The sequence below is a fragment of the Nelusetta ayraudi genome, unplaced genomic scaffold (assembly GCF_046127955.1).
Source record: "Nelusetta ayraudi isolate G7.1 ecotype Tasmania unplaced genomic scaffold, CSIRO-AGI_Nayr_v1 ptg000120l, whole genome shotgun sequence".
Classification (NCBI taxonomy): domain Eukaryota; kingdom Metazoa; phylum Chordata; class Actinopteri; order Tetraodontiformes; family Monacanthidae; genus Nelusetta; species Nelusetta ayraudi.
Window position 1 is genome coordinate 3,061,921 of NW_027466170.1, and position 27,450 is coordinate 3,089,370.

The 27,450-nt window shown below is 48.6% G+C and overlaps 2 long non-coding RNA genes across 2 annotated transcripts in view; both read right to left on the minus strand.

The window, feature by feature from the left end:
• Positions 1-458: 458 nt before the first annotated feature.
• Positions 459-4,606, minus strand: LOC142903987 (uncharacterized). Its single transcript, XR_012929303.1, has 3 exons — positions 2,853-4,606; positions 2,602-2,728; positions 459-2,218 (listed from the first exon to the last, which is right to left on the minus strand). It is a non-coding gene; the product is annotated as an uncharacterized LOC142903987 (long non-coding RNA).
• Positions 4,607-6,588: 1,982 nt separating this feature from the next.
• Positions 6,589-27,450, minus strand: part of LOC142903907 (uncharacterized) — a 30,111-nt gene continuing 9,249 nt past the window's right edge. Inside the window, exon 3 of the long non-coding RNA XR_012929300.1 lies at positions 6,589-6,812. This is a non-coding gene — a long non-coding RNA (uncharacterized LOC142903907). The remainder of the gene's footprint in view (positions 6,813-27,450) is intronic.

The window sequence follows — 27,450 nt, forward strand, 5'->3', positions numbered from 1 at the left end:
ATCCATATCCATCGGTGACGACACGTTTGGCTTGCAGTCCGGGCCGGCCAGGTGCAGCAGTTTGATGTCGTGACTGTGACCCCAGTTCACTGCGAGTCCTCCTCCACTCGCTCTGTGGGAGGATTTCACATCTTAATTTTCAGTCCTGGGCCCTCGGCTGACTAAACATGCCCCAAGTATCTCCAGAAGACATCATGTTTAGCCCTCTGTTCAGGGCCTCCTGCTGAAACCGATACTTTGTTGGACCTTCTGCATGTTTGAAAGGACGTTGCAAGTGGTTGGAAGTTAAGCAAAAAGGTTTTTGATTGAATTTCTTGGTGGCAAGATACACAATTTTCAGAAAACGCAGCTAAAGTATGTTTTGCATCAGGCGAGACCACATTTCCCATCAGCCACTGCTCTCCAGAAGTCCCTGCAGTTTCAGGTCCGTCTGTTTGAAGCCTACAGCTTCTTCCCCGAGAAAAGTCTTGAGGTTCCAGATGAATGGGCGACTTTCAGGGATGTTTAGGTCATTAGTCTGAGGACCATTCAGGTTTTTTGCGCAAGTGGCATCGACGGAATGCTCCCCACCCACCGCTGCCCCCCCGACTTAGTCAGTGCCACATCAGCTCTTCTAAATGAGCTGCAGAAAGCCTGCGAAGCCGCAGAGTCAACAGCATCTCACCTTTATTTACATACACTCGTGCGGTTTCCCCCCGTAATGGTGTTTACTGCGACTCCCAGCCAGTGACATGCTGTTTCCACAATAAGACAATCCACCCTGTGTCATGTGACCATTGAGGGGTCATTTCTCTCCTGGCCACAAACCATGAGCCTCAAAAAAGAAAAAAACAACACTGGCTGATGCAGCCTCCCTCCAGGAGTCTCCACGGTGGATGTTTTGCAAGAATTGGGGAGAAATATGGGCACGATTCAGTCTTAGTTTCCTTGATTATGGGCTGTGTAAACAGGAGTCTTAAGGCTTGTCTCCGGTCATGTGATGCAGGCATATCTGGTCTGGCGCCAAACGGCAGCGTCTTTGTTGAGATGGCAAAAAACCTAAAGAGGACGACGGAGAAAAAGGAACTGCGATGCCATGTTGAGTGGAGAGAGGGGGCGTGGCTCCGCAGGTCGTCTTCCCACAGAGAGATCTGCTCTGTTAAATGCATGGATGTATTATAGGAACTGGGTACCGGACTGGCAATATGGCGGCGTGCCGATTTTTCCCTGTGGCCACTTGAGGTACTGCAGCATGTATTTTTTTCCCCATACGTCGCAATATGCAAAAACAAACGCCTTTAAAACGGCTGACAGGACGACTGTGATCTCACACGCGACACTACTGCACATTCTCTATTGGCCCATTAATGCAGGGGTCAAAAAACGTTTTCAGCGTATGCGCTGGGTGGGCAACTACATTGAAGTGAATGGGCTGCCACCTTGAACTCTGGGGCCCTGGTTAAATGAAGTAGACTTGGTTTAGTGTGGCGCATGTGGGCATAAATGGTTTTCTCCAGTCAGGACTGTGTGTCTTTGAAACGTTGATTTGAAAAGAAAGAAAAACATGCAGTGATTGTGGTACAACACTGGATAAAAACTCAAAAGCTTCCCCATCTTTTCTCCCTCTCTGTGTATGTGCATGCTTGCACAAGTGCATGAGCGTGTTTGGCCCCATTGCAGAATGTGACACTGGACAGATCCTGCTGCTCTTTATCAGTTTAACTGGCTGGAGCTGAGCGCAGATTACTCACCGCTGGCTGCACACGGCCGAGCAGCTGGACAAGAGTCGGTACACTCAGCGGTAATTATTTTAACAGCTCCTAGTTGCTCAAGATGTAAAATGATTGGGCTGGGGGTCGAGGGGTTGGGGGCGTATGGCTCGTTCATTCATTAAAAAAAAAAAAAAAACATTCAAAGAACAAAAGCTGAGCTGAGAGATTCATTAACGTCAGAGCCGCATCAGTCTGCCTCTCGACGGACGTTGATGCTGATCTCTTCAGACTCTCGCTGCAGCATGTGTGACGTTCTGTGTCCGGCCCTGTGGCATCTTTCGGGTCCGTGGCGGCGGCGCTGACAGCTTTGCAGCCACCGCTCAGCGGGACCCCCTCCCAGGCTTTTCCCACATCTTCGGGGGGACCGAGAGGTGGTTCTCCTCGCTCGGCAGCAATCTGCTGGGCTGTGGCTGGGAAAAGCTGCGGCCCGCTGTTCTCACCACCTCCCCCTGTAGTCACGAACCCCACTGAGAGCACCAGAGAGAGCAGGAGAGAGAGAGAGAGAGAGAGAGAGAGAGAGAGAGAGAGAGAGAGAGAGAGAGAGAGAGAGAGACCAAAGGCAAATCTGTGGTCAGTGAAATGGTCCCGGACCTCTGAGTCAGAGAACGGAGAGGAGCCTCGCTGTCAGGTGATAGCTAATTAAAACAAAGAGCAGAGTGGCTGAGAAAAGGGACAGAGTTCCTGGAGAGGGAGAGAGAGAGAGAGAGAGAGAGGAAAATAAAACAGTCAGTTAGATTGACGTCAAGGTTTTTGCTGCAGCACTTGTGTGCGTTTCTATTTTTGCGCATGGGGAGCAGAACCATTCGTGTCTTTTCCAAAAAAGATTCAGCTGCACTGCATCAAGTTTCACCTGTCAGCTCTGCTGCAGCAGACGTATTAATCCTGCTGTCAGATCCTTCAGTGCATTGGCAGTAGACAGCCCAGCTTGTTCTTCAGGTGCACGGCGTTGTCAACACGCCCCGAAAACGTCCAAGCGGCTGCCAAGAACAAGTGGGAATCAGTTTGGCATCAAACAAAGTTGACTTTTCAGCCAATCCTCTGCCTCCACCTGACCTCCGATCCTGTGCATCCTCTCTTACGCGCCAGCTTTCTTTCTCTCACCGCCTCTGTCGATCTCCTTGCTGCTCCGGCCTCCTTCCAGCCAGAGCTTCACCAAACCGTCTCATCTGCCGGCCATCTTCCCGCTTAATCTGCAGAATATCGCACCGTGCTCCGCCCCCTCTGGCGGATTCGCATGATGAGCTGCACAGAAGAAGGTCAGTGTTGACGTGAGAGCAACACTGTGGAATGTGAGCGAAGCTTCAGGACCTGCTGGACCTGGGACAGCGTTCGTCAGGCTGGTGGTTTCCAACGGAGCTGCTCAGCAAAGGAGGCGGCCAAAGTCTGAGTGAGAGCGATGATTTATTTTATGATCCTGGAGGCCAAACCAGAGTGCAAATCATTTACCTTAAAAGGCCTCGCCGTGCAGATGTATATCGGCTTTAGAATTCTGCCCAAAGAGGCAGCTGACTGTTCTGTAAGATCAAGCACAGGCTGCTAATACGTCTTCACTGAGAGAAAGCGACCCTTTACCCCCCGAATCCTGAAACTCATGTCGGCTTCAAAGAAGTTTAGTCGGAATGTCGAGCTTAGGGCGGACTCAGGAATATCAAATACATCATCAAGCCAATAGTAGGAAAGTTGCTCCGCCAGGGAGATCTGCAGAGGAAATCCTCGCAAATGTTGAATAATAACCACAAAGACGACAAAAATGACGTGTCAGGGTTGACGAGGGACGTTGTTGCAGCACGGTTACATAAAGCCGGCTGGACGGGCTAACTGCGGGAAGTGAGTGGAGTGCTGGTGACCCCCCCCCCCCCGCCCCCCCCCACACACACACACCCTCCCCCACTCCCCTCCTGGCTTTTTGGTAAATTCAGCAGAAAAGCCTGCATGAGGAAAGAAGATCACATCCCTCCCAGAGGAAAACGGGTCTTATTATTGAGAGTCCAAACAGGAAGTGCTGTGTTTGATCAGGGCACCGTGAGCCTGCAGGAGGAGACACCGAGGCAGGTGGACCGTGGAGCAGCTCCAGCAATGCAAAAAAGAATAAACACTCCCAAAGACTTCAAACCCACACACAGGAGGAACACATTTTTTTCTAAACTTTTTTTTTTCTAGTATTTTGTTGTGAAAACACAGCAGAAAATCCAAGGAGACGCCACGTAACTCAGCAGATTCTGAACCAATAACGTCACCAGACAAAAAAAAAAAAAAAAAACAATTAAAAAAAAAACAACTAAATCATACTTCTTTAAAACTGGTTTAAAGGGAAAATGCAAAATTTTCTTTCATTTAACAGACTTTTCCTGTTAAAACCTCAAGGCTTGCAGTTTTTTTTTTTACTTTCTCTGTTTGGCTCTGACCGGATCAAACAGGTCTGTAAAATAATCTGTAAGACGGCTTTGAAAAAAAAAAAGAAAAACAAATAAATAATGAATGGCTGTGATATGTTATTAAAGCAGCTCCAGCACGCTTACGCTCCCCTCCGCTGACCTCCCTCCCACTGCTGAGCAGCTGAGTGGCCGTCGCTGGTAGGCAGGAGGAGACGGGAGGAGGCCTGCAGTGTCATTGACCAGGCAAGCGTTTCCACCCTGTTCTTCATCTGTAAACACACTGCTTGGGTTAGGTGGTCACGCACACATGCACAGACACACACACGCACGAACACACGCACACACACATGCACGAACACACACACACACACACACACACACACACACACACACACACACACACACACACACACGCTGCTCCAAAAGGCCAGAAGGATGTTCTCTGCTGATTTGACAAACCTCTCCACTTTCCGTTTGGCCCAAAAAATGTCCCTCCCCCCCCGACTCCCCTCTATCCCTCTGCCTCTTTTAGAAAGCACGCAAAACATGCAAAGTGTGCACACGCAATTCAAGCACACATACACACACGCGCACACGCACTCACACACTAAAAGCAGAAGGCACAGGAAACAACTTCATCAGAAACTCCTCCTCACCAGCACCTTTATGCTTCATCTGCAAAGCCGTGCGCCTTCAGTCAGCAACAAGTGAAATATCAGGGCTGCAAAAATAATGACGCAGACTTTTTTCTGACTACTTTTGTTAATTATTTGTTTTGTAGGTATTTAGAGTTTAGCTATTCTTCAGTTAGCTGTGACACAGAAAGGTTTGGCACTGTGTACATAAAAGAAGTGGAATCATTCCCTCCTCAAAAGATTCAGTCTGAACTTTTAAACTAGCTGTTTAGTTTATGTAAAAATATACAGCTGTAGATTTTAATTCAATATTGATATTGATATTTTTTTTTTTTGCACTGGCTCAGTTTTACAGTCTGCATATCAAACCTAAACACCCACTATTTATTGCCAAGCCATGCAACAAAACAGCGACAACAAAAAATAAAGGTAATGCTCAGCCAACAAAGATCATGTTTTTGGCTGCTAAAGTGGAGCGTGGGCTCAGGGTGTCGCGGCGAGTCGCACACTTGCACAACTTTCACCCGAGACGCTGCTGTTTCCCTCGCTAAAACCAAACCTTATCATTATCCAAACCACAGTCACCTTTGTGCTCTGTGTCAGGATGAGACGCGGTGCACATCCCACACAAACAAGACGCCGATAGCGCGCTGCCGGGCGGGCAGGCGGCCACGTTCGCCGCCCTCGTGCTCTTTTGCACGTGTGGTGGGAAATGCAAGACGACGCTCGAAATCACAACTTAAAGCCGCTCGAGCGTCGCGATGAACTGACAGCTCGCCTCTCGAGCGGCCGCATGGTTCACACCTTGTTAAAAATAATTAGCACGGTGTTTACAGGAAGAGGCCCTGCATCCGACGCCAGCGCTGCAGCCGTAAGTTCATGTCTGCGAAAATAGCGACGGCTAATAATCGCTGCGTTGAGGTCAAGGTGGTGTGCACAAAAAAAGGCCGGCCGCACAGCTGGAGCTGATTGTGTTGCGGCAACTCTGGATGCGACATCAGCACAAAAGGTGTGATTGCACATTCACGCATTGGATGATCTTTAAACATCCCGCAGCCGCCGATATTTCAAGAAGGTTTGCACCGACTGATGCCAAGATAATTTTCATCTCAGTTCTCGGACGAGGTTAAACTGAACCTGAAGTTCCTGCAATATGCAGAATTTGTTCGTTTCTGTCCCCTTTTAAAGAGCTGGAGGGTCTAACAAAGCATCAGCATAGAACAGGAGGCTGAAAAAAAATGTCTGAAAACCAAATACACAGATCTCCTGCTGGATGCAGCAGAGATGGACGTCATCACCGATAAGCTCAAGAGGCATCGGTGACATTAGCGCAGACAGTCTGTGGCTGTCGGACAGTCAGATCTGCGTATCCTTGGACACCCCAGTGAGTGTTTTTCTTTTCAGTTTACCTGAGAATGAATGAAGAGATGATTCATCAATAAACGTCTTGTGCCCCTCCCTCCTTCTCCCCTCCTGTCTGGAGGGAATTAATCAGCTGTCTGACACCAGCACCGAGGCAGACAGGCCAGTGGGAGGGGTGAGGTGATGTGAGGAGGGGTGTTTCATGAGTCAAATTGGAAACACATCCCTTCGATGTGTCACTTCACAGCATTTTCACTCTGCCAGAGGAGGCGGTGAGGTGGGATGACCTCCACGGTTCAAAGGCGCCTCGGCGAGGAGGCCGCGGTCGACGAACCCAGCGCTTGCAGCCGCTGACGGAGGAGAGCGTAGTCAGGACACCCCCACTGATCCCCCACCCCCACCCTCTAACACCTGCAACCCATCCAGAGACACAGGAGGAAGAAGAGAAGGGGAAGGAGGAGGGGGGGAGGAGCAAGAACATGGGGTTACTCTAGACTGTGACGTGTCCTCCTCTCCGCTAAGGAAGATGGAGCAGCGCCGTGCCTCTGGCCCATCACACCGTCTCTATTTTTATCAGGGGCCCAGGTGGGATTGGATCCAGATGGGGAAGCTGATCGACTGACTGGATTTTTTCCTGCCATAACCCTTTCAGCGCCACGTCGGACGCTGGCTCCCTGAGCCGAGTCCCCCTGCAAAAAAAAAAAAAACACAAAAAACTAGATCTGGGTGTGAACACGTGGACGAGCTTGATTCCTGATGCAAAGTCCAGTGGCTGCCCTGCTGCCGTCAGTCCGTGTCAACCCCTTGGTCTTGTTGCCCCACTTGCTTTTACTCGTGGAGTGAAAGAAGCAGAAGCAACAGGTGGCGCCGACACAAACTGACTGACGAGGCAGAGAAGCCAGTGAGATAGAAACAATCTCCCATAAATGTCCAAGTAAAAGGGGGAAAAATACATTGTTTCGTGATAATTTTCATGTTAATACACTTGCATCAACTCAAGGTGATTGAAAAGGAACACACACAAGGACAGCGATTCAAAGGACTTTTTGGGTTCTAGAGATCTAGTTGAATCTAGCTCTATAATCTGTGTACAAATTCAAAAAAAAACACTTACTTTGTGATCTAAAGAATTACTACCAAAGGGCATTGCTGCCACACTAGAAAAAGAAAAAAGAAAAAAGAAAAACAAGGGTCACGATCACGTGAAAATGATCACCAAATAACATGATAGTATAGCAGGATGCTGACTGCAGCAGAAGCGGTGTGGTCACCAACCTGTGAGAGGTACCTGTGCCCTTTATGACATCACAGAAGGTCTGAGGTTGTACTGTAGAATGGTGTGATTTAGAACTGACTGAGAAACGGAGCAGGGAAAAAGGAAAGGATGGATGTGGAAGTCCACTGAGAAACAGACTATTGTTAGACCATGTTTTGTTCTGTTGTTTCTAGAAATCAATGAGGAAATATTTCTTCCTTTTGAAATTTTGATTTTACTTTAGGTACTTTAGCGCTGTGAGATCTTTACATCACTGCAACCGCAGCAATATGACTATTGCCGACTCAGAGTGAAAGCCCACCGGCCCACCTCAGAGTAACTTTCTCCCCAAACAGCGTTCTATGTATAGAACAATAAATTTATGGCCCCTTTTGTTTCTGTGAGAAACACAAAACACTTTACATTGCAGCTTGACTGTATTACAAGGCCATTCGTTCTAAGTGTTGGGCCAAGAGGGGGTCGTGCCTCATGATCCAGTGACGGGCCAGAAAGCCCCAGACCCGACGGGTTAACCTAACAGGAAACCTGGAGGATACACCCTATTAGGCCTGTACTTCCTGCTACTTTGAGGCGCACACAATTTATGAGCCCAGAGGAACGTGCGCTGCTGCAGATCTGATGGATTTCCTCTCTCATTCTCCAAAAAAATAGCAGAAAAAAAGAAAAGGGAGTGCAGAACCAGAGCATTATATGAAAGAAAATGAGCAACAAGAGAAGATGGGGCGGGAAGGAGGGGGAAACAGCAGATAAGGTGAATAAAAGAACCATCTGCAGGGCACTGCACACAAAGCTCAGTGCCAAACGGGCTGGAAGGAATCACACATCTTGGCAGCACATCTCATAAATATGCTCTGATCCTCATGATTCAAATGAAATGTAGGAGGATATTAAATGGATCCCGTTGCCCGAGAGCCAGTGTGTGTGTGTCTGTGCCAGTGATGCGAGTGCTGCAACTCAACGGGAATACTAGAAATAGCCCCAAATTGGTAGCAGATTTAACACCGAGGGCGTCGGACAGGCAGGGGTTTGCTTTGCTTCGCCGCGTAGATGCGGCGCCTCGCACGTCTCTGTGGCACTGCTGTGCACACAGGATGATTCTCTAGAAACAGCTGCGTCTGCCTGTACATTTCCACGTAGGGGGAACTTATTGTCAGGGCGTGTTTTCTTCTTCTTCTTCTTCTTCTTCTTCTTCTTCTTGCGTAAACAGGGTTTGACTTGATTGGCAGCAGTAGAGGCACAGGTGCCATTTTGCAATGATGCAAGAGTGAAAACCCCACCGCAGCAGCAGCAGCAGCAGCAGCAGCAGAAAAAGATGCTGATCTTCCAATGTAGTGCAAGAAAATTCCCCCAAAAGTTCCTGATCTGTAAGAGGAGACGAGGAACTCCATGCAAAGACTCAGAAAGTTTGTTTTGTGTGTGTGTGTGTGTGTGTGTGTGTGTGTGTGTGTGTGTGTGTGTGTGTGTGTGTGTGTGTGTGTGTGTGTGAGAGAGAGTGTGAGTGTGAGTGAGAGAGAGAGAGAAAGAGAGAGAGAGATGCGCACATGCATCTGCAGAAACCGTCAGACGCTGCGTCTTTCATCTGCTCGCACAGCGTCAGACGCCCGTAAAAGATGCAGCGCTTACTGCGGCTTCTCGTCTCTCGCATGCCTCAGGTGCACCGAGGTGCATTCCAGCCTGCGTAATTTTCCACCACGCAACTTTGCTACACTGTCTTGGTTGGAATTCACCAGAACTTGAGGGCCTTACCGCGCTATGAAACCAACAGGAATTAGTTACTGTGAAATCTTTTTTGTTTGTTTTGTTTTGTTTCTTGTTTTTTGGACTTGTGACACTCTCTGCACCAAGACGTTTTGCTGTATGAGAGTTAAAAAAAAACACAACAAAAAACCACTGAGGAAACCAAAAGCTTCACTTCATCCCTTGCATTGGCATCACTGGAAACCTTTCATGCTACGAAAACACACAAGGGTTTTGCTTTGAAAAAAATGTGACCCAAGCCAAAAACCAATACATCAGTGCAGAGCAAATGGGTGGTTGTTTAGATTTGGGTGAACTGACCCTTTATTTTTGCCTTGTAGGACCAAGGCAAGACGCTGAGGAGATGTGTGGTCGTGAAGGAGGAATACAAGAGGGTTGAGCTTCAGCTGGGGAGGAGCGTCAGTGGAGACATGAGGCAAGAAGTAAATGAGGAGGAGGGGAGGGGGAGGGAGGAGGTGATGGTGGGGTGGGGGGGGGCAGCAGATAGGCAGGCAGACTCCAGCACTGTCACAGATGATAGAGCGAAGCAGCGCCTCGCAAGAGACAGTCTCCAAGCATTATCAAGCCGCAGTTAAAAAAACAAAACAAACAAAAAAGACTGACTTCTGGCTGATTGTCTCTGACCCAGACCTCCAGACTGCTAGGCCTCCAGGATCTTCAGCAGGACCACGGGGGCAGCACAACTGTCGGACACACCCAAGGGTAAAAAGGTGGAGCCGTAATTCAAGGAAGCGATACATGACGAATTAAAACAAAAACTCTTTGCATGCAATTCAAATGAAAGTCCTCACCGTGTGTCTCTTTTAATCCTTCGATATCAAAGCAGGTCTGAAACTCGACTTGCTGTGCAGACGCCACAGTGATGATGGCTCGTGACATCGAGGGATTTTGAAAACTTTGCTCTAAACTTTGCTGAAGGTTGTTTTTGACTGAATATGAATCATTGAGCATCATGGCGGCCGCTAGTGACAGGACGGGCACTTGTTTTCGTTGTACTAAATTACTGGAAACAGTGAAAAAAACACCAAAAACCCCAAAAATCCATGCATTCAAAAGAACCAAATGATTGAGTTCCCCAGCGCTGTACACAGAGGGGCTGTTGTTTTTACAAACATATTGAACTTGGTTTGAAAATCTTGAGAAATATGGACAATTATTCCTTCTTCTACACAATGTGCTTAATGTGAAGGCTCACATTCAGCATAGTATCTTCAGAACCAATCACTTTACAAACGTACAAACGCAGTACGCCCAATAAAATTGTCACTACACACTCTGGCTGTATGTCACGTTTCTTCAGCTTCCACAACACTTTGTGAACCACAATTTAAAACAAAGCAACATAATGTAAGTGCTTCACCGAACTGAGAAATGAACAAGTCATTTCAGGGAGTGATTCGGTCCAGTTTGTTCAGCCAAAAGACTCGGGTCTTCGTGATTTGATTTGCTGCTCAGTTACCGTCCAGCAGAAGAGGCCGAGGGCGGTGACTCAGTAACAATGCTGAGCGATTCTTATCCAATAATTTATCAGTCCCCACGACTCGCCATCCGAGGTATATTGTTCATGTCTCAGTCTGAAACACATCTAACAGAAGTGGAGGATGGCTTCCATCCAAACCGTCTTCTAAACAAAGGAGAGGACGTTCCGTGGTCCTGAGCGGCTGAACACAGTCACGTAGACCCCGACCGACCCACCAGCACCGGCCCGCCGATCGTCACGCTGGATGGACTATCTCAGCTGCGACCGCTGGTGACATTACATAACGTCCTTTGCACAATTGCAGAAGAAGCAGGAGGAGGGGAAAAAAATATAAATAACAGGGCCAAACACTTGCCCCGCATCAGAAATAACCGGCCTCTCCCACTGACAAATAGTTGCATGTGCGCTATGATTGAGCCCCCCCGTCACCGAGCTGCTATCAGCTTTAGGTAAACACATTTGACGGGACCCAAAAGGTCTCAGCACCAGCGGCGGAGCCGAGCCGAGCCGTGTCGAGCGCACAGGCACTTTGGCCCTGGTGAGTGAGTCGAGGTTGGGGGTGTGGGTTTGGGGGTGAGGGGGTGGGGGGTGTGCGGGAGCCAAGCAGGAAACATCTGGAAGGGCCCAGTGCAAACAGATGTCGGAAAAAGATAAGCAGCCATGAGTTAGAGTTCAGCCTCCCCATCTCTGGCTGCCGAGGCTTTCGGAACATCCAGGTGGGCCGTAGCCTTGGCTGCAGCCGCTCAGAGGTCCAAATAATCAAACTGGAAGGGGTCTCTCTCTCTCTCTCTCTCTCTCTCTCTCTCTCTCTCTCTCTCTCTCTCTCTCTCTGTTTTCTCACACCAGCATCTGGTGAAGGCTGTGAATGTTGTCAGTAACTCGTGCTCCATTGTTCCTGCACACATTTTGATCCATTGTCAGCCAGACTCTCATGAGACCCCCCCCCCACCCCCCAACTCCCCCCACCTCCTCTTCACACAATGTTTTTTTGCATCTCCAGGTCACCATTTACATCATTTCCTGCCATAGTCTTCCCATCGTCTGGGCAACAAAGTCAAGCATGCATCAATGGCCGGGCCGCTTATTCACATCTGAACCCCCCCGACCCTCCCGGCCCCCCTCCCACCTCCACAGCCCCCCCGAACGCTCGGGATCATTGTTGCTGCGGAGATTGTTTGATATTGAATTGCAGTGTCAGCTGCATTGTTTATTTTCAATTGCTCATCTAAACACTCGAGGCCGCAGTGTGAAAAACAAAAGACTGGCACAAAACTGCATGTGACTGAAATTTCGTGATAAAGCTGTCAAGTATAATTGCGTTCCACTTCGGAACCCTTTTCCCAGAGCGCCAGCGGCGGGGGGTGGTGGGGGGTTGAGGGGAAAGAAAATAAGAAAAAAAAAAATTATATAAACTCCCCTCGTCCCCAATGGCTGCTGATTACTTTGCGCAAAGAAAATAAAACAGAGGAGTTTTAAATCATGAAGAAAAAGTGTGTCACTCGCACAGATGAGTGGAAGCCACATGGGAGGGTTGGTTCCTGTTAATCTATAAAAAGGTTCCCCCCGGGACAGCAGATCTGAAGTGGAACTCACAGATTGTTCCGCAACCAGAAGCGACTGCACGCAACCACCAGCCTGGATCTTCATAAAGTGATTAAATAAAGGCTCCTGTCTGCAGGAGAAGTTGGAGAAAAGTTAGTTTGACTATGAACAAGAGCGTAATGTCTCACTGAGTCTGTAAGGCCAGTAAATAGTTCATCATCAGCCAGTGTGGCAATGAATCCTGCCGATGAAACTATGTCCAACTGTGGCAGCAGGAAATGTTCACTTCATAATGCTAGTCTGTTGAAGGACCCATTTATCAGCGTTCATATTTGGTTAACACTCCCAGAGATCAACCCTCCCATATTGGTGACCACACCCTTTTTTTAATATATATATATGAGAATCGTTTGCTGCCATCTTGCGCAGCCATTTTCAAAGGAAACTCGATATTTAAGGAAACCTGCCTTAAATACTGGGCTGCCTTAAACATTTTACACACTGGACCAGGTGTTGTCTCCGCCCCTCAGACTGCCTTGTTTTTGTCCCGATATTGGACTTCTAAATTAAACATTCCCCAGCAGAGAGCTAAATCTGCCGTTTTTTTTGGAATCCTGCTGAGGTTTTTTTTTTTGGGGGGGGGGTAATTAAATATGTGAGACTGATCCCCTGAGGATCCACCATGGAAAAAAAAAATGATCTTAAAAGGGGTAAAACGTGAGACCTCTGACGGGTCCCTGAGCCGAAGGCACATTTACCAAATTCTTGAACGAAGGCGGCGCACTTCGCTCCAACGGGCCACTGCTACCATGCCGGGACGGACCAGCGGAGGCCCTACTGGACCTCCACTCAGATTAAAATGCTGAAACCGCTCCCTTTTTTTTAACCATTCAATTAAAGAGGATTTAGTCGGCAGCCGACCCTCGGGATGACCGTGGGTCCTCCGCGCAAACAGGAAGTAGAGAAGAGGTCAGTGAATGAAAGGAGGAAGTGCTGGCAAACAGCAACAATGCAATAGGAGGAAACGCCCCCACATCATAAATAGGAACAGACCCCCGCGGTGCTGTGTGTGGGGTCACGACTACAGGGACAGCAGACAATGGGTGGTGGTGGAGGAGGGGGGCGTACAAGGCCGCCGGTGGACCAGTGGAGGTGCGTTGCGTCTGTGCGACTGAGATAGCGGAACGTCAAGGGGTCATGGGAGACACCGGCGGGCGGTCGCAAAACAAGAGCGGAGTGCACGATGAGTCACGACGTCGGCGAGGAGCCGACTGGTCTTAGAACTCAGCTCAGGAACAATGTGGACAAAACCGGCAGATTCATTAAGCTTGAAGTGTGTGTCATTATTATTTTTGATGAAATGAGGCAAATAAATATGAAGTTCTGGAGAACTTGGAAGCTGAGCTTCGCCGTGGGACCAGTCCTCCATCTTTCATTGGACTTTATTTACGCTGGGATTTGAAAATCTGAAATTTTAAGTCTTGGCCCGTGCAAATCCATCGTGAAACAGCAGCGTCTTGAGTTTTACTGACTTGCTCCAAATAAAGCAACCAGTCGGCTTCCTTGTAGCTGTGACAAAAACTGCTGCACGCTGCCATTTAAAACCCCAGAAGAAGAAGACGAGGCAGTGGCTGCCTGCTAGGCTGAGATGAGCGTTTGAAGTCTTTTGCCGGTGTAAAATATGTTTTTTTGCTTTTCACAACTGACAGATTTTGGCAGGAGCTTACAGTGGAAGCTCACCATCTAATGTAACCGACTCAACCAACAACACAAAACCCGATCGGGCTGCTGGCTTCAATGTGATGGACGGAGCTCTGCTCCAATCATCCTCCAGTTTAATTTTGGACGGGCCTCCTCTTCCCGGACCTTTCCTCTCCGTGTCCCCGAGGTGGACATGTGAGATAAATAATCCAAAAGATTTATAAAACACTTGGTGGCATGTTTGCTCAGGGTCTGAGTGGCCGCCACAACACCTTGAGCGTCGCTCGTCCCCACTGGATGTTTTGCGTGCCTGCGCCCTCCCTCCCCCGAGTGTTTGTCGACGCCCACCTCTCTGGTATTTTTGTCCGGTGGGTGGAAAAGAGGGTCATCCTGCTCTTGAGGTGGCCGTCGGAGCGACGGAGGCCTCCGCCCGTTTTCAATGGCCCGGCATGGCGGCAGCAGCCAGACGCTTCCCGAAGGAAATCCTCAGCGCGGGCCAGACACAACACTTTAATTATTATCACAAGCCGCCATCTGCCTGGGCTGTTTTGCACAGGTTGACTCAGATTGAGAACATGTTAGAAGAGCGCAGAGAGAGGGTAAAAAAAAACCAAAAAAACAAATTGAGTTGGTCTTTGTGGTTCCGATCGTGACATGAAGAAAAGCGTGAGATTTGTGCATTGTGGGCACGGAAGAAAAACCCGACAAGAGCTCGGCAGCGGCTGTCGTCTTGGCTTCCTTCTGTTCCACTGAGAAGAATCACTTGTTGACGAGCACAATCTCAGTTGATTGTGCTTTACTTGTTTGCGTCGCAGCTCATTTTGTAAAAAAAAAAGACAAAAACGAAGAAAAAAACTATTTTCTCTCGGTTTAGGTGCCATATATCAATTAAAAACTTCAGCCGGGATCCGTTTCAGTAAAATCCTGTACAGCTCTCCACAATTAGCGTGATTGATTGAGACAAAGGCAACAACAAGTCACACTGCACAACCTCCGGGAGACAAACAACTGTTAACCTGAGAGGCACATCTTCAGATGGAAGTTGACAAGTGTAATTTTGACGAAAAAAAAAAGAAAAGAAAAAAAAGACGAGCAGCAGGGTGGCGGCGGCGGCGGCTCGCGCATCAATTACCGCCGTGGGATCAACGTTGACAGCTTCAAATGTGGTACATAAGCAGCTAACTGGCGGCGGGATGACGGAAATTTGCCGGCGGCCAACGCACTGACACGCTCTGTCAGGAGAAAGACAAATTGTGGGGTCAACAGCAGGGTCGCACACAAAAGCGGAATATCCAGTTGACACGCGCGCATACATTTGAATGATTAGATGTTCACTTTCCGAGCTGCAATCAATCATTTGGTCGGAGAAGGATTAAATAATTAAAAAATTGACGGCGTGCCGGGGGACTTGTCAGACTTGAGAGGACGCTTTGCTGATGACGCCCGCTACTCTGTCACACACAGGTCAGAGTTAATAATCAGTAAGATTAAGATTTTAAATTGGATTTCCATTTTTTTTCTTTTTAAAACAAGGAGGTTGCCGGTTCTATTCCAGGACCTTTCTGTGTGGGGCTTGCATGTTCATCCAGGTTCTTCAGGTTTCCTGCTTCCTACATTCCTTCTGAAACGCTCCGTATAGGTGTGAATATGAGTGCCAACAGTTGTCTCTCTCCTCTGTTTTGTCGAAGAGACGACCACTTGTTGGGGCTGTAACTCTGCCCCCTGTACGCCAGCAACCTCTGGGATGCAAACAGGCTGAACGTGAGACGGTGTCACCCGTAGAGCTGAACTTCTCCTGGGTTTTTTTAGCGGAGCCCAGGCCCAGTGTGTGACACCAGGCGAGTCTGGGGGCAGCGTCCGAGGCCTTTCACCTCAGAGCTGTTAAGACTCGGCCCTGTGATCCCCAGGCCGCCGTTAAAGACCCCCTCGGGTTTAGGACTGTAACCAGAGAGCTGAAATAACACAGGGGGCGGGAGGGGGGAGCGCTCGGCTTTACAGCCGCACTCCCTGCCCCGAGCCTGGACAGAGGTCAGGAGGTGAGGGAACTTTTTTTTTTTTACTCCTCCTTCTTCTCCTTCTTCTTCTTCTTCTTCACTCTCACAGGACATAGATCAGCCCGGCAGGGGGCGGGCGGGAGGGAGGACTCTGCCCACTGAGAGCAGTGACTCAGGTCAAGAGAACTGGGCCCGCAGGGATTAGCATCATATCTACATGTGTGTTTGTAAGCGTGTAGTGTGTTAACCTATTCATTTATTTACATATTTACATAAATTTACATAGATTATTTTATTCCAAATTCCCTTTTATGTTATGTTTGTATTACTTATTGATGGAGCCTGCGTCTGTCTATTGTTGGAGCTTTGAACCCCAACTCCCCCCGTTTTTAATGCATTTTCTTTACATTGTCTGAAGTTGGTCGTTTTGACCCAAGCGTAGGTAGGCGTCAAAATGGCACAGCACCAGTAGCGAGGTGTGTTGTTGCGTTGCACTGAAGCGGAGCGAGTGAGTGCTTTATTAACTATGATGTGAGAGAAACAGAAACACAATCTTGGGGGGGGGGGGGATTGAACGCCCACATTAATGATCCAAATGTCAAATGACACATAAAAAAATGCAGATAAAGTAAAACAGCATCATGGCAAATTGCAACACCCCACCACACACACACACACACACACACACACACACACACACCACCACCACCGCAACCTCAAAATGGCCGAGTGGCTCTATGTGGGCCCCCTAATGAGGCTAAACCATTGAAAGGTGTTAGGTCAACCGAAGAGACACACCGTTTTAAAAATGGTCAAAACTGTCATTCGAGGCAAAAGATGTGGGAGGAAACTCTTTGAAACTTTCCATCAGCTTCAATGTTGTGTTCTGAGTGTTCTGCAACATACATGTATAAGACTTTCAATGGGAGAACATTTGTTGAATAATTTGCTTTGAATATTCACACACCTGATCAGCCAATGACAGAAGAACCACATATTAGAATTTGTTTCACTTTAGAACTTATTAACATGCAGAAGTCGTTTACTGACTGTTGAACTGGTTACCCGGTGAGTCACAACGTGCTCGTTCGTCCTATACATGAAACAGTCAAATGGAAACCGCAGCCCTGTAACTGCTGTGTTGCATGCTGGCCCCGTTTAGAATGTCAGAAATTGAATTTTGCTTTAAAAAAAAACCCAAAACATAAATAACAGAAAAAACTGTTATTTTTAAGGCGTCAGTTTCGGACCGCTCGCAGACTGACGCTGTGAACTTTAACCAGCCGCATCGTCGCCTCAAAGCCCTCATGCAAGAAATGGTGGTGTGGAAAAACAGAAAGGTCAATGTGAGTGGCGGTTGACACGGAGCGAGCTGCAGCTCTGCGAAGCTGAGCTCCCATTCCTCACCGTGCTCCCCTGTTCTGACCTGAAACCAAGAAAAGATCTTTAAGGTTTTTTGTTTTTATCCCCAATAAACAAAACCAAGGTTGCCGAGCTCCGTTCGCCGCAGCGTGCGACTGCGTTGCAGAGCAGGTCACACATCGGCGCACAGGCTTGCGTGCAAACACACACGCACGCGCACACACACACGCAAATTCATATACAAACAAAGGTGTCTTTACACACAGCAGCAGCAGCAGCAGCAGCCTGCGACAAAGAGACCAAAAATAACAGGCACCTGTTGCTCAAACCGCAACGTCTCCAATGAGGCCAAATTAGAACGTTTCCTTGGCAACGGTAATTTCAATCACAAACCACAGCAGCGGCCTAGAAAACAACTACACTCAAAACAGTGCAGTGTGTACTCTTGAGCGGCTGGTAAACACACAGAGAATGTGCGTGCGTATGTGTGTGTGTGTGTGTGTGTTTTGTGTTTTTTCTCTCTCCGTTTTTTTTTTCATGCTTCGTGTACTGTTTTGAATTGAATAATACGACACAGAAGACTTCCCACAATCCTCCTGTGCTGCTGAAGACGAGACCACATTAACCGAACCTGATGCGTGCTGAAGGAGCAACATTTGCAACCAGTTTGACTCAAGCAGTGACCTGACACAAGGCTGCACAGCTCTGCACCGCCTCACCTCTCTCCCTCCCTCCCTCCCTGCCTGCCTGCCTGCCTGCCTGCCTGCCAACACACCAGCGTGTTGCAGGGGCTCCTCTAGCGGCCTGATATGGAACTACACCCTCTCAGTCTCCACTCGGCTCTATTTGAGGGAGGCAAAGTGGCGATAGATTCCCCACAAGGACAACAGTTGGTGGCAGATATTGAAGTGACCCACTGCACACACAGACAGCTTGAGTGAGCAAAGTCATCTGATCTCTCCGGAGAGTAAAAAGGGGTGAGGGAGGGAGGAGGGGGGGGGGCAAAACAACTTTACAGGCAGGTTGTGCAACGAGACGATTGGAACCTGCGCTGTGGGCGCTACAAGTCAGTGCTGAGAGCGAGAGGCCAGTGTTTAGTACACACGTGTTCATGTGAACCAGAGTGGGGGTGTGTGAATGCAACGGGTGGGGGTGAGGGTGGGGGTTCCGAGGGAGCCTCCATTCTTCACCAGCAGAACCAAATTGGAAGCACATGTGTTGCACTGAGCAGCAGTGGAGGACGGCGCTGGTCGTGATGCTGTGTGTGTGTGTGTGTGTGTGTTGCTATTGTGAATGAGAGTGTTGCTGATGGGAGAGAAGGGGAGGGGGGGCCTTGTGTCTGTTTGTGGAGGGGCGGGGGTGGAGAGAGAGAGAGAGACAGAGGGAGAGTGAAGGGCATGAGAACGTAAACCTCGATGTAAGTGAGGCGATTCACTCCGGCCTGGGAAGATCTCAGTGTGGAGCGAGCCGACTCAATCTAAACCATATTGTGTGACAAACAAAAGTGCTATAAATAAAGTGATTTTGGCAAACACAGCCCCCCCCCCCACAGTGTCACCATGACCACCGTGATGGAGACACTACGCTCGTCTGTGACTCAGTGCAGGCTGACATTCATAAATGAAGCAGACGGCTTCATGTTTCGCTGGTTGCAGTTGATTCATACGGAGAAAATAAAACTAGCAGGAGGAGCCACAACAAGTGGACCTTCAGGTGAACTCCTGGCAAGGCAAACAAGAGGACAACCACAAATGTAATAATGGAAAAATATAAAACTGCACTTGCCAAAAAGGTATGAAGTAATAATAATAATAAGTCATTGGTGCGATGTTCATATTAACTTTAAAAAAATGCCACAAACATTTTCTCGCTCTCGTGTTCTTGTTGCTCATTTATCGCTAAAAATAAACATGCATAACTTGCCTAACATGCAAAAAGTGCACAACATTGTTATTACACAACAACCAAACTTTGCGCGTACATTATGTGCAATGAACATGCACAGTACTGACACAGCATATGGGCTCCAGCGTGGCAGCACTGACGAGTATAATGACGTGTATCGTGATCTACGAGGCATTTTTAACTAATTTCTGCTCATAGAAGAAGAGGAGAAAACTTCTTGTCTGGAGTAGCAATCAGCGTGAAACCAACACGTCCTGGATGACACAGTGGATGGTTTCTGGTCGCACACCAGGCCTTTGTAAGGTTCCCAAACACAACGGGTGGACGTCGTCGCTGCAGCCACACTCGTCTCTTTGTCTCCTCCACTCGTGCTAATCTTCATCGCCCATCGTTCCCCTTGACAAATTGACCACAGACGGAGACGTGCGTTCAGGCTTGTCTCTGCTCGGATGATCTTCATTTCAGTGCCCCCCCAAACACCACCACCACGCTGTAAGAGACCAAGCATGAGAACAAAAGGCCATGGGACCGAGACCACCCCCCCCCCCCCCCCCTCTGTGGCTCCCTTAGATTTACACACTTTCATAAAATGGGCCAAAAATGTTTTGGCCCCAGGCCCAACTACCCCATCCTCACTTCTGGAGCCAAGCCAGGAAAACCCCTCGAAAAAAAGAAGGGGGTTGAAAAAGAAGACAAAACGTTCTTTAAAAAAAAGTAGCCTTGACCGTAAATTACAAATACATTATAACTGTGCACGAGGCAGAAAGGTGGAGAAAGACGAGCTGAGGGGGGTGAAAGTGGGATGAAGGGGTGCAGATGGAGGGAGGAGAAGACGAGAGGAGGAAGGATGGGATGCAGTGACTCTGCTCCGACTCCGGCACCTGGACCCTGGCTCTCATCAGCGCTACCTGCCAGGGATTAACCAAAACCTGTTACCCCTCAGCGTCAGAGGACTGGCTCCCACTCCCCCTCCCCCTCACCCCCTACACACTCACACACACACACACACACACACACGCACACACACACACACGAAGCACGGTGAGAGTCAGTAATGGGAACCAGCTGGGCTTCCGAGGCTGCTCAGTGGGCCAGACAGGCCCATTCATAACCCTCTGGTGGGTTTTAATGAAGGTGGGCTCTGGTGCAGCGGCGGTGGTGGCGGCATTGGCAGCCGTGAGCGGGGAGAAACGATGAAAGGGTGAGGGCTTGGTCGGAGGGGGGTTGGGGGGGTCTCTTCTCTCACCTCGCTCTCACTACAGCAGTGAGTTAACCGTATCGCCAGCACTGAGGAAATCACCTTTACTCAGTCAGTTTCTAATTCTTGCGTCTGGTTTCTAGTCTCACCTAAAGTAAGTACTTGTGTTTGTAACCGAAACTTCAGATTCATCCAAATCCCCTCAGTCTTTACACTTGTCTGCTTGAGCAGCAACACTGCATCCATTTAAGCGTTGAGTTTCATGCAGTTTTTCTCCGTCAACTGCTCTGAACACTGGAGTCCAATCACATAATGATGTTGTTTATGATGAATAATACTGTTTTAATAATCTACTTATTTATGACATCCACACTGCTTTCAAACACTAAGTTAGTCGTTTGACTGAATGTCAGAACTGAATTGAACTGAACTGGGATCAGGCATTTCATTTTTGAATTCAAACATTGACTGTGAAGTCTTCACTGCTGTTGCAGCCGCTGCAGCTAATCGCTGCCCAGGTGAAGCGACTTGTCACTTAACTCAACGGTCGTAATTTGGGACCCTGTTCAGCCAATGAGTCACCGTGTCCTCCAAGCAAAGCTGCCACCCGGCGAGGAAATGAGGTCAGCAGTTCTGGAGGTCGTGGCAGCCGAGCGGCGAACGTCTTGGGGCGTGGCGTGCTCACTCAGGCCATACTTAAACTTTTATTTGGCCCCAACATTCCTTAATGGGTGCCAAATGCGACGCGGCACTGGGGAGACTCCACGCACTCCCCCATTTGCATGGGTTGCCGCCTCCCACGTTTTTTTTTTTTTTTTCTTGCCATCGGGGGGAATCGGGTGGTGGTGCAAGTAACCTGAGCCGGTGAAGTAACGGTGAAGCAACAGCCCCTGACACCCCGAGGTCAGGCTGATGTGAACACCAATAAACCGAGGCCTGGCCTGGCAAGCATTCCTCGGCCCCCGACAACTCGACCCCGACGGGCGGACGGACGGACCAACAAACGGAGCTGTGGCGAGTCAACAGGAGGGGTTTGTTTGTGGAGATCCGTGAGCAAACGCCGCCATCTAATCCAGATTTTAACAGGCTCTGGTAGCTTTATTTGCCTTTTTTCTCTGCCCCCCATGCCAAATGTGCATAAGTCGGAACAGGCTTAAACTTCTCCATTAGGATTCCCTCCAGGGACGTGTTCAAGAGACCTTGATGACGCTTCCTTGAAATGAGGTGGAAGTCATCAACAAACAGCCTCATTAGGCCGCAGCCACACGCCCCCCCTCCCTCCCTCCCAAACCCCCTCACCGCACGATGCACGTTATTGGTGGGAAGATGGAAAAAAAAAGAAAAAGGGGAAAAAAAATCAGAGGGTCTTGCACAAACCTCCCATGTTCCCCACTGCAGCCCTGGTGGCCGCGCCAGCCTTTGATATCCCTCCACATAATAACTGTGCGGTTCTCCAGTTTACCTCAGGAATGTCCATACGAAACAAACAGCACGGCGCAAGTCTGCATTATGCTGCGTCTCGCTGCCGCTGGCCGTAATGGGTCCAGGAAATATTTTAGTCATGCAGAAGCCTGATTGAATCTTTCCCCACACCTCCGTGGGGCTACTGCTGTCGGAGAAGAAGAAAAGGGCCCATCAGGATGTGGTCCATCCAGAAGGCACAAGTCTTAATCCTCACATCCATCCCTCTTGACAAGACCTCATCTAGGCCACGTCTGGCTGCTCAAAGGCCACTGGGCATTATTTTCCAAGGAGAAAGAGGTGGAAGCCATCGAAACCAGAAGCTACTGCTAGCATGGCGTGTCCATACGCAGTTGACGCCTTCAGTGAGAAACTGCAATGTCAATAGTCATGAGAATGAAAGAAAATACATTACATACTCTATGAATTGAGTGTCAAAACTTTTGAGTGGTTGTGTATATCTTAAGAATGAGGCCATATTTCACTGCCATGTTTCTCCAGAACTTGGATCTGCTCAGGCTTCGGCCATTCTTCTGAAACAAGGCCAAGTAGAGCAACAGAAGACAAGGACGACACCGTGATGGCCTTTACAAGGTGGAATTTGCTGACAAGTGAAAAATGTTGAAGTTGCTTGTTTTAATCCCCATCAGGTTGTATTTTTGATACCAACGATAACATGAAACCAGTGTCTCTACCTTGTCTTAGTGATATTAATTATTCTAAAAATGGTCCTGTCGCCACATGTCAGGCTTAGTAGGTGTGACCACATGGCTGCTGGTGTCACACATGGCCTGATTGGCTTGTGCGAGTGAGATTGCAGCGGTGGAAGGAGGTCATCCCAAGTTTAAAAGAAGTTCAGTTGGACTTTCCTCTGATCGCTGGCTGAATTAGCCAGCAGCGAGCGGCCAGTCGCTCTTGGCCCAGTGCCAGGAATGCAGGAGCTGCTGGGTGGCACACCGGGCCATTTCCTGTCGGAGGGGTCTTCTCAAAATCGTAACGTGAGCCGCCCCTGGTCCAAAAATAAATGCGTCCGCGCAGGAGATGTCGGCCCCGGAGCTTGCGGGGCATTAATGTGGCCCCGGCTTCCTTCCTCAGAGGATGCTGAGAGGATGAAGCTGATCGCAAGCGGCTTAAAAGTCGTTGCCGGGTTGTGCGGCGGCAGGAGGCAACCCCGAGCAAGGCCATTAGATTTGTGTTTAACAGGTGAAACGTCCCAGAGGCCTTTCTTCTGTTTTATTTCTCCCCTGGAGCTCTTTTGCAGCCACGGCTTTGTGATGTTGCAGCGGAGTTTCAGAAAGGAAAAGGGAGTGCAAATCAAAATCAACAGGTCCTCGCCGGGTGTACGACTCAGCCCGAACATACCTCAGTGTTTATTTTCACAAGAATGTCAGATTCGGGCGCTGTGGTTTCACAGTTGCTCTGCTCTGCGACCTCAAAGTGCACCAGCATGGGAGAGTGAGAGTCAAGGAGAGAGAGAGAGAGAGAGAGAGGCAAAAAAATCAACAGCTTATTCAAATAAAAAGAATAAGCGAACCACGGAGTTCGTTATGAAGCGATGATGCTGTTGGCAGGATGGAACCATGTCGAAGGCTGTTGAATGAGGTTATCAGTGCTGTTTGTGGTACTACTGGTTATGTATTCGGGCCACTGGTGACATTCTTTTGTCATGAGAATGGATTTTTAAAGATCCAGGATGTCATTCGCTGGTTGTGACTTTAGCCGCACACCAACCACATTTTCCTTTGTCATAGAAAGTGCTTGCACGTCTTCTTTTAAGAAACAGCGAGGCGGTCGTACTGACACGCAACCACTGATTTCTGAGGACATTCCAATTCACACGAACAAAAATATAGTTGGATGTTTTATATAAAATAATACAGGTATGGAGGTTGTTTATGTTTATGAGGCTACACATGATGCTAGTGAGTCATATGGCACTTATAGAACAGGACTGATTAATCCCAGCGCGGTGTATTTTTGCAGGTTTGCCTGTGTTATTTCAGAGGGCCTCGGCTCTGCTGGCAGGGGACATTTTTACTGGGCCATTATGCAGCGATGGAGCCGGCCGGCTCCGGCACTTTTCAAAGCGCCTCCAAAACCGCAGAGCAAAAGATAGCAAAGAGGTGGAGACACAAAATCAATACGCCCGCCTGCTCTTTGAAGAGGATCTGCCGGAGGAGCTCAGCCGAGGGTCCTGTGCTCCACGAGGAGCCTGGAGGAACGAGATGGAGGATCGTCTTTGAGGGGTCAAGTTGCCCTGCACGCCAACAAAAACGAAATAAAGTTGACGGAAAGGTCGGTGGGCGAAAGTGAAGTGGCCGCCTGGAAAAAAACAGAGAGCCAATAATGAAGCAAAGTCGCCCACAGCTTTTTCTTGTGTAATGAATGTGGAGCTGATTTATTTTCCGTGCAGCTCGGCAGATTTTGCCCAGGCGCGGAACAGAGCGCGCTCTGTTGAGTGCCACGCTCGACGCTGGCCAGGTGTGGGACAGACGGGTTGGAGCAGTTAAAAGCAAAACCGAGTGGTGTGGAAATGGATCTGCGAAAGATTTTGAGGCCGGTGTGTTTTTCTTCTCCTTCTTCTTGTTCTTGTTCTTGTTTTTGTTCAGCTTTGCTGGAGGAAACAGAGCCTCTGTTGCAATGTCAAACAGTGTGGTTGCTCTCTGTGTTCGCTTCAAACGTATCTGGCACGACAGCCCCGCTTTGTTTTCGCGCGATATCTGAACGGCTGTCAAAACAAGTTCACCCAGCGGTTCAATCAGCAGCGGAATTTTTTCCACTCTGACATAATCTCTTAATTTTTTGAAATTAAAAAAAACAACATATCTCTGCATTAATTTGGTTCGTCCCTGTAAGGACAGAAAAGACCTGCAGAAAAAGAAAAACAACTTAGCTCTGAGAAGATATGATGTTGACGGAGGAGTGAGATAAAGAGGGGAGGAGAGCATTAGAGAAGAAAGAACCACAAACAAACAGCGAGCGGGGAAATATCATAAACACATCTACTGAGACTATTAAGCAATGTAAATATGAAAAATGCCAAGACAGAGTGCATGAACCCGCTCAGGAATGAAACCTCCCCACTTCTGATGATGAAGACAAGCGGCAGCGGGCCTGTGACGCGGCCTTGAGGGTCACCCGTCAGCACGGTCAGTCCTCTGGAGTGTTCTGACGTCTTGCTCCCTTTTCTGGCAGTGCCAGAGACACAATGTTTCCCCTTAGAGGGAGGGAGGTAGGGAGAGAGGGAGCAGGGAGGGTCTTCGAGGTTAATCAGAAGGACTATGAACTGGGGATGAGGGAGGCTGCTTGTTTAGGTGACATTTTTCCACGAGGTCTCAACTGTGACCGACTCAAATGTGGGGAGATCCAGTCGAGTTTGCGATAATGATGTCAAAGGTTTTTCTCATCTGATCTCAGCACAACTGCACACGTTTCGTAGCAAGAAGTCAGGCAGGGTTTGATGTGAAGGGTTTTCAGCGACTGGACTTTTCACCTGTCATCCAAAAGTCTTCCTCTGTGTTACCCCCTAACCCCAAAAACTTCACCAGGAAAGAAGACCATTCGCCTCAAACCCAGTGCTCACTGAAAACCTGAACAAAACCAGCATCTGCATATGTGGCTATCAAATGGGTTGAACAGTCCAGCAGCAGCTTCCAAAAAAGCTACCACAGTGCTAGTTTAGGCTCCAGGGCCTCTCATGAAACCACTTTACACCCGACTTGAAACAAAACCGTTGATTCTTGTTCTTCAAACCAGGCCAATAAGCACTTTGTCCCTCTTTTGAGTTTTTCCAGCTTTCATTTGATGTGGTTGATAGTTCGTTGGCCTGTTCAGTTGTTTTAACAACTCTGCTTAAAGGGCCTTTCTGACCATCAAGATGTGAAACAACCCACGTCTGTCATTGGCCGGAAAAAAACCCCAAAAAACTTCTGCAGAATCCAGGAGGACTAAGTTTTGACCATGATTTAACTCCAATTGGAATCCTTTGAAATTAAATGGGGGTCACTTCAGTCTCTAATTATTGTCTGATATTAAGATACTAAGATTTGATGGTGAACCTCGAACCTCCTCTTCCTCCCTCCGTCACAGACCCAGTTGCACATTGTCAACGAAGATATTCTTTATTTTTCATTTTTTTGTGTTATTTTATTTTTATTTATTTTATTATTTGTTTTGCCCTGTCCCCCAAACTCGCGCTCAGTCCCGAACACTGCTGGCAGATATTCAGCTATGTTATCCAGAGTTGGGAAACAGTAGGACTCTGGCCCCTCATCCTCAACCGATGAATCAAACCGCTCGAAATCGGACAAATTGTGCAGAATGTGATTCGGAGCAACAAACTGAGCGAGACCCTGTCGAGTTTGTTTGTTTTTTTCCAACGGCTGACTGCTGCCCTCTGTCCGCCAACGGCAGTCACTGCAGCCAGGCGCTGGAAACTGACGCGGTAGCAGGCGAGTTTCTGAAATATAAAAGGAGCAAAAAATTATAACGAGAAGGTGTCCGTTAAAATAATTCCCAGAATACCACTCCAGCTGTGACCGCCCTCCCCCGCCCTCCCTCTGAGTCTGCTTTCAGGAATGCTGTGCAGACGCAGCACTTCTCCATCCCAATGTGTGTTTCATTTGGACTCTGTGTGACACACACACACACACACACACACACACACACACACACACACACACACACACACACACACACGGCTCAAATATGTGGCCTGGTGCTCCAACAGAAACAGAGGGCTGAGCCAAGCGAGCTCCTTAATGTGCACCTCGCTGGAACGACGACGTGCCACACTGACACCAAACGGGGCGGCCACGTGTCTGGAAAACGCAGCACGCATGCCGCAGCAGCTCCGTCACGGCGCCCCGTGCAAAACATGCGTCGGCGCTTAACCAGGGGCTGGGAGCAATTAACCCTCAGGAGATATCGCTAAGTCGAGATGACTCAGGGTTAATTAAGTGAGTCGTTGAAGAATCAGATTCAAGGTTGGGATACAAAAGAAACGAGTCACTTGACACGCAGACACACCCGGCTGCTTAAACAAGGTTTCAGCGTCACATGACAAGGTGTCTGAGTGTTGCTTTCTGTCCACTTGTCCCCTTGTCGCTGCCTCCTATGAAAGATGGTAGCTGAGAAATATGTACATTCTTCCATACAGACAGAAAAAGGTCCAAAGAGCAAAGCAGTTCAAATACTCCGTTCAAGGCTCAGTGCACCCGCTCACTCTGTCAAAAAGAGATCTTGCAAATAATTTCAACGTGGCCCGCTCTCAGAACAGATGGGAGGGGGGGGAAAAAAAACGACTCGCTTATGTCTCTTTGTCTTTAATGCTGCCAGAAGTTTCAGCTACTGAAGGAAGACAGTAGTCGAACGTCTGGTGGAGGGAAACAAATGAGATTTATATGTATATATGTTTTTTGCTTTCCGGCTGCCATGAGTGAGAGCCACGTTGGAAAGAGTTTGCAGAAGCCTGAATGTCTGCAACAGCAGCGGTCGCATCAAGTCAAATTGACTGGGTAACTCAATCAAACGCTCGGCTCGTCATTTCCAACGGAAGGGGAAGCTCGTTACACACGGACAACAACACAAAACACAAAATGTTCCCGCAGCGCCGCCTCACACCTGTCTGTCCCTCTCATTCTATTAATGC